Source organism: Delphinus delphis, chromosome 3 (assembly GCF_949987515.2).
Source record: "Delphinus delphis chromosome 3, mDelDel1.2, whole genome shotgun sequence".
Taxonomy (NCBI): domain Eukaryota; kingdom Metazoa; phylum Chordata; class Mammalia; order Artiodactyla; family Delphinidae; genus Delphinus; species Delphinus delphis.
Window position 1 is genome coordinate 92,027,033 of NC_082685.1, and position 14,171 is coordinate 92,041,203.

Below are 14,171 nucleotides of genomic sequence, written 5' to 3' on the forward strand. Positions count from 1 at the left end.
GTTTAGTGAGAAATTGAGGAAAAGAAATTAACATGTAAATATTATTCCTTAAGAAAGGAAGTTATAAGACAGTTTATCTAATGCAGGTGAAACTGGAATTAAGCAATATATATCTAGATGTTCACATTTTTAGGTTCAGTTCACATTAATAAGGATATTAAATAAAGAGATTCTTTGGTCACATAAAAGCTGATTTTCACTCTCCTTTCTCGCTAAGAACCAATGTTGTCTTTCGTAGTAATTTATTGTCTTTTCTTTGGTAATGTCTTCTCATAATATAAGAGATGTAGAAATCAAAAAGAAGGGGGAATCAAAGGAATATGAGATCTATGTACATTGCTGCAATGATTTTTAATTTCTTCAAATGTTTTTGTATGAAGCTTGCAAAAAACATTTTTCTAAATCGTGAATGCCAGAATAAAGTGCATCAACTTGCTACAGTTGTTTTAGATAGAAAAAGTTGTTATCATTAATTTTAAAGTTTGTATTGAAAAGTTGACTTTTGAAAGCCATTGAATTATGTGCAAATCTTGAAATATAAATGTTATACTATTTTTGTGAGTGTCATAATATCACAATTATGCCCATAGGTCTATCACATAGTATCAGGTGTTGATGTTGAATTACTTACTATATAATTTCATTTTTAGATATTGAACATAATTTAATTTTCTAATTAGTATTTTTTTTAAAGGAGTATAATCTTTTATTTTTATTATTATTTTTTTTTACATCTTTATTGGAGTATAATTGCTTTACAATGGTGTGTTAGTTTCTGCTTTATAACAAAGTGAATCAGTTATATATATACATATGTTCCCATATCTCTTCCTTCTTGCGTCTCCCTCCCTCCCACCCTCCCTATCCCACCCCTCCAGGTGGTCACAAAGCACCGAGCTGATCTCCCTGTGCCATGCGGCTGCTTCCCACTAGCTATCTACCTTACGTTTGGTAGTGTATATATGTCCATTGCTTCTCTCTCACTTTGTGACAGCTTACCCTTCCCCCTCCCCATATCCTCAAGTCCATTCTCTAGTAGGTCAGTGTCTTTATTCCTGTCTTACCCCTAGGTTCTTCATGACATTTTTTTTCCTTAAATTCCATATATATGTGTTAACATACGGTAGATCTGTAAAAAATACAGACACATGGAGGCTAAATAATACACTTCTTAATAATGAAGTGATCACTGAAGAAATCAAAGAGGAAATAAAAACATACCTAGAAACAAATGACAATGGAGACACGACGACCCAGAACCTATGGGATGCAGCAAAAGCAGTTCTAAGAGGGAAGTTTATAGCAATACAAGCCTACCTTAAGAAACAGGAAACATCTCAAATAAACAACCTAACCTTGCACCTAAAGCAATTAGAGAAAGAAGAACAAAAAACCCCCCAAAGTTAGCAGAAGGAAAGAAATCATAAAAATCAGATCAGAAATAAATCAAAAAGAAATGAAGGAAATGATAGCAAAGATTAATAAAACTAAAAGCTGGTTTTTTGAGAAGATAAACAAAATTGATAAACCATTAGCCAGACTCATCAAGAAAAAAAGGGAGAAGACTCTAATTAGTATTTTTATATGAAGCAGAAAAAAATATGAGGGGATTAAGAAAAATTTGAAGAGTTTTCAGTTACATTTAGAAAAATTTTCCCTGAAAGCTTTTCAGTAACTTTGGTACTCCAGGTATCAGGTTTGTCAGTTATGTTTGACTCTGGAGGTTTATTTGAGGAGCCTGTGGAAAATGGTAACCTTGACCCTCCCTGGGAAGCCCTAGTCTGTCAGGCAACCAGTTAGCCTTAGCCTGTAAGTCAGTCAATCAACTAGTCAGTCAACCAGTTAATTTACATTTACTTGTTACAAGGTAGAACATTTTGGAACCTAAAAGAGAGCAGAAACCATTCTGGGATACTGCACAATCTTAGGCAAAACAGTAGGCTATACTGTACACAGCACTAGGTCCAAAACTTAGTTCAGCAGGCAATCCATTTTATGATTTTTATCAAATCTAGTTTTTGATCCATGGACTGTTTAATTAGCGTGTTGGCCTAAATAGCTCCTGTACCTTATAATTCTAGAATTCTATGATTTTTTCTTTATTTGTATCAATCCATAGAATAGTAATTCCCAACAATTTCCCACAGCTTTCCAGTGTACTATGAGCTCTTTTCATTGCAACAACTCAAACTGATATTGAATATCATTTCATTTTGTTAAGTCAACTTTACAAACTGTTTTTAGTGATGTCCATCAAGTAGATCATTAAGTCGAATGGTTGGTGGTATAGAATTGGGAACAACTTGCTACAAATAAAAAGTAACATAGGATAATATTAATCCAGTACTAAAGAAAGGTAATTTCCTTAAGAGGGTGGGTATTAGCCCTGTCATATTAAGATAGTAAACAATTATTAGAACAGCAGCACGATGCTATGTGTGAAAATGTGCATGGTAGAATAACTGTGAATGGTTTTCTAAATAGATACTATGACAACTTGTTATACTTTAGTAGTGATTACTTTATAATTATAATTGCCTTTCAAAAAATGTTGTATTGGGTCTTTTAAACTTTACCAAATAATTCAGGCATTCGTAGGGGTTTTTACAAATATAAGAATTTTAAGATTTACTATAGAAAGTTGGATAATGGAGCTGATACATAGTAAATACACCTCAAATTAGATGGAACTCTCTGAATCCAGTCTTAAAATTAAAAAAAACGTATCTAGAGACAGACCACTTTAAGTCCTCTCTGGCTTAGTGCAGGATGCTTTTCTGAATTAACTGTAAATAGGAATTGTATAAAAAGGAAGGCATGTGTCTACATTTTGTTATGGTACTTAACTTTGAGGAATGTATACTCCAAGTTGCTATGGTGAATAAATATTCAACTTGCAGTCATATTCAAATTTTGAGATTATTTTCTTGATAATTAAATATTTTCCTAACTTAAAAAATTCTTAAAACCAGAACTATTGTTTTTAAAAACATGTGAAGTTAATAATAAGTATGAAAAAATACCTTGGCTCAGAAATGGAAAAATGAAAAGCGTGGATCAAATTGCATAGCACCTCTTTGTTAGTTTGACATGAGGCCAGAAGCAAGAGTTTATACTAAACATTGTTTTTAAAATGCACCCTTTACTGTTATTTGATATTTTCCCCAAGCAAACTAAGATGTGAAATTTAATAATCCTTTATGACAATTTTATAAAAATGGACTGCCATGCTTAATTGATGACAAGCCGCTTCATCTGCCACCTCCAGACATTCACTGTAAGTTATTGATACAGGGTTCACAGCCTCTATCCATCAGATCTTTGACTGCATCTGTGTCATTAACCTTTGGGTTGATCTGAGAGTGGCATCACCCGACTAACTGGCTGTCATGTCAGCTTGGCAGCTGGGCTTCACATGTTCTCTTTCACTTTGTCTCCCAAGAGTATCTGAACAGATAGGGACAAAGCGATGTAGCCAATTAATTACCTTGTGATTTCTAGATTGTCCAGCTTTTCTCCTGAGATAATGTCAGGAGGAAATAAAATCTAAAATATATGAGTACTTGATGCACTAGAAATATGAGTCAAAAGTCTTTGTGCTGTAGAGACCCAGGTTCTGATTTCAGCTCCAAATCTATGTGACTTTTTGTAAGTTACTTAACTTCTCTGGGCCTCATTGGAAATTATTTAGAGGCAGAGACAGTGAATTTTCCTCCAGGATTTATTCTCCTTGTATTAGTTTATAGATAAGTCCTACCTGTTGGGGACAGATCTATCTTTTGGAAGTGTTAAGGACAAAAGGGTATAAAATAAATAAATGAATATGTTGCTAGTTTCCCCTCCCTCAGAGTCTTGGAAGAAGCACATGGGCTCTGAAAGTTATACCACCCTAACTTCACAGTAAATCTGCCTTGACCAATTCTGCCACATACACATAGGTTTTAGTAGGGTTTCTGTTCTCCTAGCTAGAGACATTTCTTAACCTGCCTTATTCTTGAGTGAGATCATCTGACTCAGCTCTGGCTCACAGGAGAACACAAATGTTACCTGCAACTTTCAGATTCTGTTCTTAAAATAACCCACTTACACCACCCCTCCCCCCCTTTTTTTCTTTTTCCACTGGCTGGAGAAAGCAGTACCAGAGCAATAGTTGGGCTTGGGAAATGGCACCATCTTGGACTCAAGAGATGGAAGCTCTACCTTGAATCTGGCAGAACCCTCTTGGGATAACACATTCTGGATCACCCTATATATCTAAGTATTCTTTAAAAAAGAAATAAACCTGTATCTTTTTTTTTTAAGTCAGTGTATATTCGGGTCTCTTTGCTAAAGTAGCTTAGTTTAAATCCTAATAAATATAAACACCTACATTCTGGTATTTTTATGAGGGTTAAATTATATAAGCCATGTAAAATGCTTGCATGTGGTACTGTGCAAACACTCTCTTTGCAGATGGAATTTTTAAATTATCTAGTTTTGTTTGGACAGACAAGTAATCCTAAAATCTATAGAGAAGTTAAACCTCAGTGTTAATGGTTTTAAAAATCTCTATTTCTTTATCTTAGTAATAAATGTTTCACTGGTTTAGCATTTACAGGGCAAAGGTACTGCCCAGTATCATCCCATACCATCTTCATATTTATTATCCTTTATGGATATTTTGATGAGTTTATAATGTATATAATAAAGTTTATAGGACATGTAGTAGGTGCTCAACACATGTTAAAATAGTCTACTTCTTCCCTTTCATCACATTCTACATTAGATATAAAATATAATGGCTTTCAAGCTCACAAATATTCACCCATTAGCCTTCGTATTCATTTGAGGAACTGCACCTTCTCCCCACATTCTAACAATATGCTAAAAGGGAACTGTTGGGATCTTGCCTCTTTCTTCATAGCCCTTAATGGACTTGTGAATATTTCCCTAGGATTTCTAAAATATTGGTAAGAGAGAGGCACTCTTTCCTGTGGTTCTGCTATTTTAGAAATGTGAAAATTAAAGCTTTCTGTAGTTTTGTCTGCTGTCACACAGCAATAGTTGTGGTAATAATTGATTTACTTGTTCTAAATGGGCAAGACAAGTTTCACTCTAGCTTTTCTTGTAATTCGAGTCCATGAAACAAAATATTTCTCCTTGATTAAGGTGAATTAAGGTGGGTTTCTTTCACTTGCTGTGAAAATAATCCCTGAATAATGAGGAGCCTCTTTGCTTCAGTGCAGTGTCTCCCATGGGCTGTTGCTGGAACAAAGATCACTATGCCTGAATTCTCTGCCAGATTAAGTCGGCAAGTGCCCTGCCTTATACAAAGAGAGTTGTTCTCTAGGACACAATCCTACCCTCAAGGGGTTTACCATAGAGAAGAAATGATATGAACAAAATAAGTAGCTAAATAACAATACAAGCTTTAAGTAACTGTGAAAAGCAATAATAAAAAGAGATATGACAATGTAACGCAGTGTTATCACGAATATAATTTCCTGTGGAACTTGAGGTTCAGGGCAATAAGCAAAGCAAAGCATATCATAAATCATTAAGAGAATATTTGTTTAAAACTTCTGTGGGATAGTACCTGCAGGCTATGCCTTCCCTTTTTCTGCAGCCTGAATAAGGTAAATAGAATTAGGTCAGCAGCCATGTAACAGAGCAGGACCCTATGGGGTCTTCCCGGGACAGGCCCTTCCCCCATATCCTCTGCTTTAGCTCCTCTCTGTTACCTAGATAACAGTATTTCCTGAGTTGTTTTACGGATGTGAAAATCCCCCACCAAATGGAAGATGTTAACTACTTGATGACCAGGTGCACATAGCCCCAGGCCTCCTGGAGCCTAAGGACTGATACCGTTAACCCCCGTGACACAGATGGCCCTGCAATAAACCTTTCTCTGCTCCAAACAAGGACGTTTTGGTTTGTTTGGCCTCACTGTGTGTCAGGCACATGAACTTGTGCTAACAGCAAAACCATAAAATCTGAAAAGATATGAAGCCTCTAAAGGCTTTTCTCTCCCACTCCCCACCACCCTCATCACTCCTCCCCTCCCTGAGTATACTGCCTTCTTTAGCTCTCCCTTAAGAGCTAAGCTCTCTCCTTTTCCTTGCAGAAAAGGCTGCGCAAGTCTACGCACTGGCCCAGCAGGATGTAGCACTATGTGCATCCCCAGAAGCATAAAGGTTCTAGAGTTTACTGAATTAACTGTGCTGCATAATATTCAGTGAAATATAATTAAGCCTCACATTTTCTGTAACTCCTTGGTTGTAGTTTTTATTTATCATTCCAGGCCTTACTGGGAGTGCTGGGGAAATTCTCCTGAACCACAATACATTTGTCTGGGTATTTGTTTGCATACCTGCTCAAAGCCTTTCCACAAGTTCTGAATATTTTTCCTATATGTCAGCTGCTCACCGAGTTTCCCTCATGGGTCACATCTGTAACACCCACTTCTTTTATTCTCTTATAAATGAACTGGTCATCCAAACCACGTTATCGACTTAGAATGTTTATCACCATGATCACGTTGATTAATTTGCTAACCTCAGGGATTAAGCTGTCTTGACTGTTAACAGTGGTTTGAAAAGCAAGAATTTGTCACTTCCTTTGGTTGATACTATGTAGACTGCTTGCCATATGGCCTGGGCACACATGACCTAGTTAAGAGAGGCAGAGCTACATGTTGGCAAAAGAATCGGAGGCCTTGGAGCAGGAACTGTATACTTAGACTGACATGGGTTTAAGCTAGGCCCTACCACTTAGTAGCTGTATCACCCTAATCAAGTTACTTACTATCTTTAATTTCTTTAAGTTTCACAGTTGTAAGACTAGCAAACACAACTTACAGACTTGTGGAACTTTAGAATGACAACATTCATAAAATATTTACCAGGTCTATAGTGAGTACTCAGTAGTAACCATTAGTTGTGATTGAGATGACAGTGAATATGAATAAGCAACAAGTAAATGTATAAATATGATTCTGTGATACTTTTTATATTGTAAAATTAATTTAGCAAATTAAAGGAACCATTTGGGGGCTTAGTTTGAAAGCTTAGTATTCCTCTAAAGAAAAAAAATGAGGACAAGATTCATCCTTAGATAATTTTAAACTAAAGTTATTCTAAAATTTAATCCAATAAACAATTACTGGGTTTGGAATAAAGTCATTCTAAAATTTAATCCAGTAAACAGTTATTGGGTGTTGTCTGTGCCAGGAAATATGCAAGCATCAGTAATACAAAATTAAGTATAGTTTAGTGATATAAGCATACTGATTGAGCATGTACATGAGATAACCTGAATGTAAAAGTGAAACAGATAATTGTTCAGACATGAAATAAGTGTGTGATATTTTCTAGTCTGCATAACTGTTTATTTCATTTATACCTTCATATTTTACTAGTTGTGGTTTTTCAACATATAATTGAACTTCTACAGTAGGAAAGGAGAAGCATTTTAATTTCCATCAAGATTTAGTATATGTATTTTTCACTGCAACATCCATGCTCTTACTATTAAACTAGGATAAATAATGTGTAGAATTTATTGTTTGATCATGATTGCTTACCTATGCAAAATAAAAATTGGAAGAAATTTACTTGTGTATAGATAATTAATCTTGCTCAATTGTCTAAAAATAACATCTATATGGATAACTGATTATGGTACTTTCGTTCCTCACTTATTTTCTCATCCTATAAATTTTTATCTTCAACTATTCAGTTATTGGGAGATAACATTTTGTGATTTTAAAAAGGCAGCTAATTTTATGTAAATGTTTTGGTTCTTGATATGTAAAGATGTACAAATACAAAATAAAAGGTTTGATTCTCCCTGTGAAAAATAAGGGAAGAGATGTCCTACCCTCCCTTTTCTTAGATATTTGCTTTAGAAAATTTATAATTGTAAATACTTTCTCAGTCTCTTTGAAATGTATGTAAACCTTTTTAAAGTTAAATAAGTCTTTTGTCAGTTTTACAATTCTGGAATATCTTTCTGTAGGACCTAGGAACCATACCTTTGAAATATAATCATCAAGGAAGGTAGCACCCATATTTCCCAGTTTCTGTGAGAGCCCAACCATGACCAAGTTGCAAAACTACCACCTGTCATAGAGGTAAGAATTTAATTTGCCTTTGGGTAAATCCAGTTAACGAATATAATGGATCATCTCAGGTGAATTTAGAATGAACTGTGTGTGACAATGGTGCTGTCAAGTCCTCTTACTTGAACAATAGTTATTGTTTACCTTGGGAGCATGTATGGAATGGGTTGTGTCTGCTTGGCTGTATAAAAGGGTGAGATTTCTTTCTGCCTTTGAAATCTCTTAGTGAGTTACCTGTAAGGCTCATCATGTTCTGGCTTAATACTCATTCAAAAATAAAATTATTTTCTCTCACTTCTGCCTTCGTGAAGCCATTTTTCTGGCTCAGCAGATTTTTTAAAAATTATATTTTCCCAACAAAGGTGAACACAAATATTCACTCATTAAACCATTCATAGTTTTTTTTTTATTCATAGTTTTTAAAATGTTATTTAAGCACTGCTCAACAACTATTTGAAAATAAATAAAAATCTGTATACATGCACATATGTATTAAGTTGAATCATTTAATAATGTTTTGCAAGTGAAAAACAGTAGAATATCAGCAGTTTCATGTGTTATAACCTAAATTATATGCATTTAGAGAAATGTGTGGAAGAACCTACAGCTAACTGTTAATATCAGCTAATTAGTTGGGGAGAGATTATTACATTTTCTTTTATGTATCTGTCCTCATATTTTTTGACTTATTGCAATAAGTTTGTATTATTGTTTTTCTTTGTTTACAAAGTAAATTGATTTTTAAAAAGATGCTAATTGCACTTGCAACATAAGCGTCATTAATCAAGGCAGGGACAATTCCCCTTTTACATTTTCTTTTAATGTCCAGCTCCTAATGTAGTGCTACATAAATATTTGTGAAAGGAAAAAAAATGAAAAAAAATGTGTAAATGAATGAATGACCATAGCCAGAGAGATTTTTGAGGGAATAGTGAAGACTTAAATAAGCTATACTGAAATCGTTGACAGGTGTTTGGGGGTAAAAAAACAAAAAAAAAAAACAGAGGCCGTATATAAATAAATAAATACCTTTTTGGAAAAGTTTGGCCAATAATAGACTCGGTAAAGTGACTTACATTGTTCAAAAGAGAACCTTTTGTAGTTGTGAGTTCTCAGAGCATATTTGCATGCTTATTAACATCATTGTTGGTGGCAAAGAGGTTGAAGATAGAGAAGGAGACAGGATAACTAAAAGCTAGAGATCACTGAGAAAGCAGGAGGAGGTACTGGTCTTAATTTGGTTCATACAGAGTTCTTCCATTATTCCAAAAAAGAAGAAAAGGTTGCAGAGGCAGGTCTATTTGTGCATCTGTTGGAAGATTGGGAGGATCTTGGCTGATGATGACTTTTCTGTCTCTGCAAGGCCTGGAAATGAGATATGATGCATCTGTTTTTCATGTTGCAATTGCTCTTTCTGAGTCCAATATCTGTACAAACAGAAGTAGTACCTTACATGCTTTCAAAGCTACAAGTTTTAGTGGTCATTTGCATGCCCAGCTACTAATTCTGAAGAATGGTCATTGTGCCTGAGTGCCTAGGACAGATGGTTTTTCATCTTTAGTTACATATTGCCAAATAAACTCTCCCCCTATGGACAACCCTGGAGTTGATCACAGATCATCAGCCCATTTTCTCCTTTCCTCTTGTTGAGTTCCCATTTGGGGTCCTTGGTTCCTTTCTTCAGTCAGGACCACCAAAGGACTTGAAAAGAAGGGAATGAATTCTGGATCCCTTTTCTTCCAGAGACTCTGTATTAATTGGGGTTCAGTCAGGAAACCAGAAGTAACTCCAGGTATTTCAAACAACAAATGGCTTAATAGAGGGGATTAAAAAATATTAGAAGGTCTGGGGTAGAAAAGATTAGGGAAGCCACTCTACCATTGAGGAAATCAGGAAATTATCAAGTTATAGGAAACCACTGCCATTGATTTCACTGCCCACTGTACTGAAGCAGGTGAATCTTTGGAGGACTGGGAAGTTGCTGGAAAACTCTTGATGCTGAAGCCTTAGTAATTGCCAGCCACAGCCATGAGAATAATAATTGCTTTTACTTTTTGCTTTTCTTCCAGATTTACCCTAGCTCCTCTCATTGGCAGAATCTAATCTAGGGCCATAATGACAGTAATTCTTGAAAATGCAGTTCCCAGGCTTCCAGCTCCTATGATAAAATGAGAACATAGAAGGGGAAAAATAAGCTGAGTGGCCCACACAATTCCACACAATCCAGCACATTCCTCAGCCAAATTACCTACATCCTTTCCCAGGGAACAGTTCCCACTTGACCTACAGTAAGAGGTGCTGAATATGTGTTCTTGCTAATTTGGGTGAGACCCTAGTAGAAACTTATGCCAAAAATTGATAACCTTAGAAAGTTGAAGCTAGTCAAGCGTTAAAGGGCTGGGTTGATTTGCCTCTAACTGCCATTATCACAACTCTCTTAGCAGTAGCCCCAAGGGCATAGCAAATTAGTGTAGGAGTCATTCGTAGGGCTGCCAAGCAGAAACTCAGTAATATTTCTATGCTTCCTCTAACTCCCACTAAGTTGTTTGAAAACCGAAATGGGGAAAAGGAAGTACCACTTTCAAAGGATCACTAAACAGTTGCATTCAGAATAAGTTATACTTCTCAATCTATGAAGGTAACTCTGTTGCATGTAATAATTTAATAAAGACAATTTATAAGAAAGTTTAAGATAAAAAAATTTATAGATGAGATTGCTTTGAAGATTAACTTAAAGCAACCTTGTGAACTAACATTGGTAAAGAAAGTAGAAATTTAAGAAAATATGAGCAGGATGCAAAGACTAAAATTACAGTATATTCACTTAAGTTATACTGAGTAGTCCACAAGGAACCATTACAGTTAAAATTAGTAATAAAATTTGGAAATGAGAATATCATAAAAAATCAGAGTTTTATGAAACCATGATCAACCCCTTCAGTTTTATGAAATGTCAAGAATTTTTTATTTCTGGATTTAAATCTGAATGTCTTAGATAGCCTGCTACTTATTTCTTCCACAAGAATATTGGCAAGCGTATCAAACAACTATCTTGCTTTGTAGAAACCTCATTTTATTTCTGTTTAGGAAAAAGTCCAGATTCTGGGAGGAAGATAGTGGTCATAACAGGACCATTAGATGCTTAAATTGAGGCTGATGGAAAAAGAAATGGAAGACTTAAAACATATTCTTCAGTTTTAGGAGAAACTGAAATTTGAGGCCATGCTTGGCAATGCTTGAATTTCAGTCTTAGTTAAATACACAGTTTAAGACCTCTGAAATACAACACATACAGCTTTAAAACATGGGAATGGCAAAATAAAAGTCCCTTATTTCTCACTTCTTTTATTCTCACAGTTGAATAAATTTTCCATTTTTTTTTTTGTCCTCTGCAGTCTAAGAAATGTGAAAATCTGGTTTTTAATAAAGCATCATTTATTAAACACTGAGGATTTAAAAAGTACCTTCTCAAAACACTGAGAGTTTCTTTATTGTTAATTGTTCTAAAATCTTCTCCCAGAGATTTTGTAATTTAAAATTAAGAGCAATTTAACCTGATGTATATGTGATGTGATATATATGATGTATATGATAATATATATCACACGTATCTATGCACTGCCCATTCTATTTAAAAACATTTAGCAGTAGTAGTTATTATTTTAATTTAGTTGCTTTAGTAAAATATTTTAATTTTGTGCAAAATGCATAAATCAAAAGGAAATTCGTACTATTTTTTTCTCTCACGTGACCATAAAAAGACACGCTGCTCAACCCAGAAGAGTATTTCTAGTTTCACCTAGTGATGGTATATATTTCTTCCAATAAAACTATGTAGAATTAAATAAGTTTTGACTGATAGATTAGAAATTCTAAGTTAAAAAATTGAAATTAAATATTAAAATTTGGTAAGATAGTGAAGCTTAAGAGTTCTTTGCCAAGTGAAATGAACACAGCATTGAACAGTGTTTGAACATCTCATGATTCAACAAAAGTTGAGGAGGCTAATCTGGCTAGAGGAATGGGCTGTCTCATTGGAGAGAATAGTGATTAAAATATTCAGATGTGTGAAGGCTTCCATATTGATCTTTATTTCTTTCAAGGCTTTATATCATTTGCTGTTTGTGCCCTACACTTAGTACTTGTCTTAACTTATCCTCTGATTTATATATTATTTTACATGAAATTTCTGCCTTAAATAAACTCTTACAGGCCATGAGCCATATTTCATACTTCTTTGTATTTCTCAATTGTGCATGGCACAGTGCATATTATAGGCATGCAATAAACATTGCAACTGGCATGGTTGATGATGGTGATGTGATTATGCTGGATAGGTAGATTAAAACATGATTGGGGAATTGCTTGAATGCCAATCTGATAACATTAGATACAGTTTTTTACCTAAGGGTAGAAAAGAATTATGGAAGATTTAGGTGATGAAGTCAAAATTTTAAGGAAGAATCTATAGTCACATACATAATGAAATCAAGCTCAGTGGGGAAAAGAAAATCTATTGACAGGAAATCCAGTTTAAAAATGTAGATTAGTTGCCTGAGGAAGAAGAAAATTAGCAATTCAGGCTTTTTAGAAAATCATAAATGAATTAAGAAGAACTTGAACCTCAATGACATTCGTGACAATGAAAATAATGCAATGAATAATGTGAATTGTGACTCCTGACGTGAAATCAGAGGGTTTATATGATCAGAATCCCCCAATTTCTAATATATCAGTGCTACTGTCACCTTTGCTATATTGCAAAGAATGTAGAATATGTGTGTAGGACTGCCTCCTTGTCACTAATGGCTGTCTCACCCTCAAATGTAGCATAATGGGTTGGAATATTTGTGGTTTGCAAATACATATTCTTTTGTCCTTTAAGCTAGAGAGTGAAATGTACTGAACAAACTGTTCTATAACACTTTTATGTTAGGCTTGCAACCTTGGGATCTTAGCACACTTTGTGTTACCACTCTGGCTATGATAGATATAAGAAGAGACTAGAGGGAGGAAGAAGAATGGCTCCATTTCCCTATGGCCAATTGCTAGAGCCAGCCTAAGATTCTGCTTGCTCCCTCTTTTGCCCCCTGATTGTTTCTAATCCTTTTTGCATTTCAAGTGAAACATCAACTCCTAGTATGGAGGCATTACCAAGGTCGATGTGATCACTTCAGTCACTGAAGAGGAGAAAGAATCTCAAAAAGAGGCAAACAGATAAAAGATTCAAAGAGAGAACAAAGGAGTAAGAATTTTTACCATATTCAAACTCCATTTGCAATCTCTTTACTCTTCGTACCCAAATTTTGCCATTTATTATTGCATCTTAACTGTTTCTCTGGTGCCTCCATTTTGCCCTTGATAGGGTGTAGGCTGTGAGAATGGAAAAGGAATCTAAATCCCATGTATTATGTAGTTTCTTAGTTCTTATTCTCTCATATACAAAAACACAATTTTTTGCACACTACTTATAATACTTGATACAATTTTAAAAATTAAGTAACTTTTAAAACTTTGGCAATTTTATTTCAAAAGTTGATTTCATATCATAAATGATGGGTTCAGGACATGCTACCCCAAAATATGACACCTTAGTATATTGAATATTTTAAGTTGAAGGAGTTTGAAAAAAACAGCAGAAGCAGAAAGGTCTCTTTAGCTTTCCCCTGCCCTTCTCCCCTGAAACAGGTGGCAAAATCCTCATGTGAGAGGTGTCCTCCCTATATCCCAGAAGAAAGGTGCACCCTTATCTCCGAAGACAAAGGGATGCCAAAAAGAATTCAAACAGGCCTTGCTAAGTTTTCCCCAGTTTACTGCACTTACTTCATACCCTCTGACCTATCATATTTCTACATGACTGCCCACTCTTCATCAGCTTAGCATAAAAATACTGAGGTCTGTTTCTTTGAGTCTCCATTTCCTAATGTAGACTTCCATGTCATATAAAACTTATATTAAATAAATCTGTATTCTTTTCTTCTGTTAATATGTCTTTGTCAATTTAATTTTCAAGCCCAGTTAGAGACCCTAATGGGGGTTGAGGAGAACTTTTTCCTCCCCTACACTACCGTAA

General features: G+C 34.9%; 1 long non-coding RNA gene across 2 annotated transcripts in view; it reads left to right on the forward strand.

Annotated features, from left to right (window-relative positions):
• LOC132422156 (uncharacterized) overlaps positions 1-14,171 on the forward strand; it is a 166,060-nt gene that overhangs the window by 45,355 nt on the left and 106,534 nt on the right. For both annotated transcript variants that reach the window (XR_009518817.1, XR_009518816.1), the window contains exon 3: positions 7,996-8,110. This is a non-coding gene — a long non-coding RNA (uncharacterized lncRNA). The remainder of the gene's footprint in view (positions 1-7,995; positions 8,111-14,171) is intronic.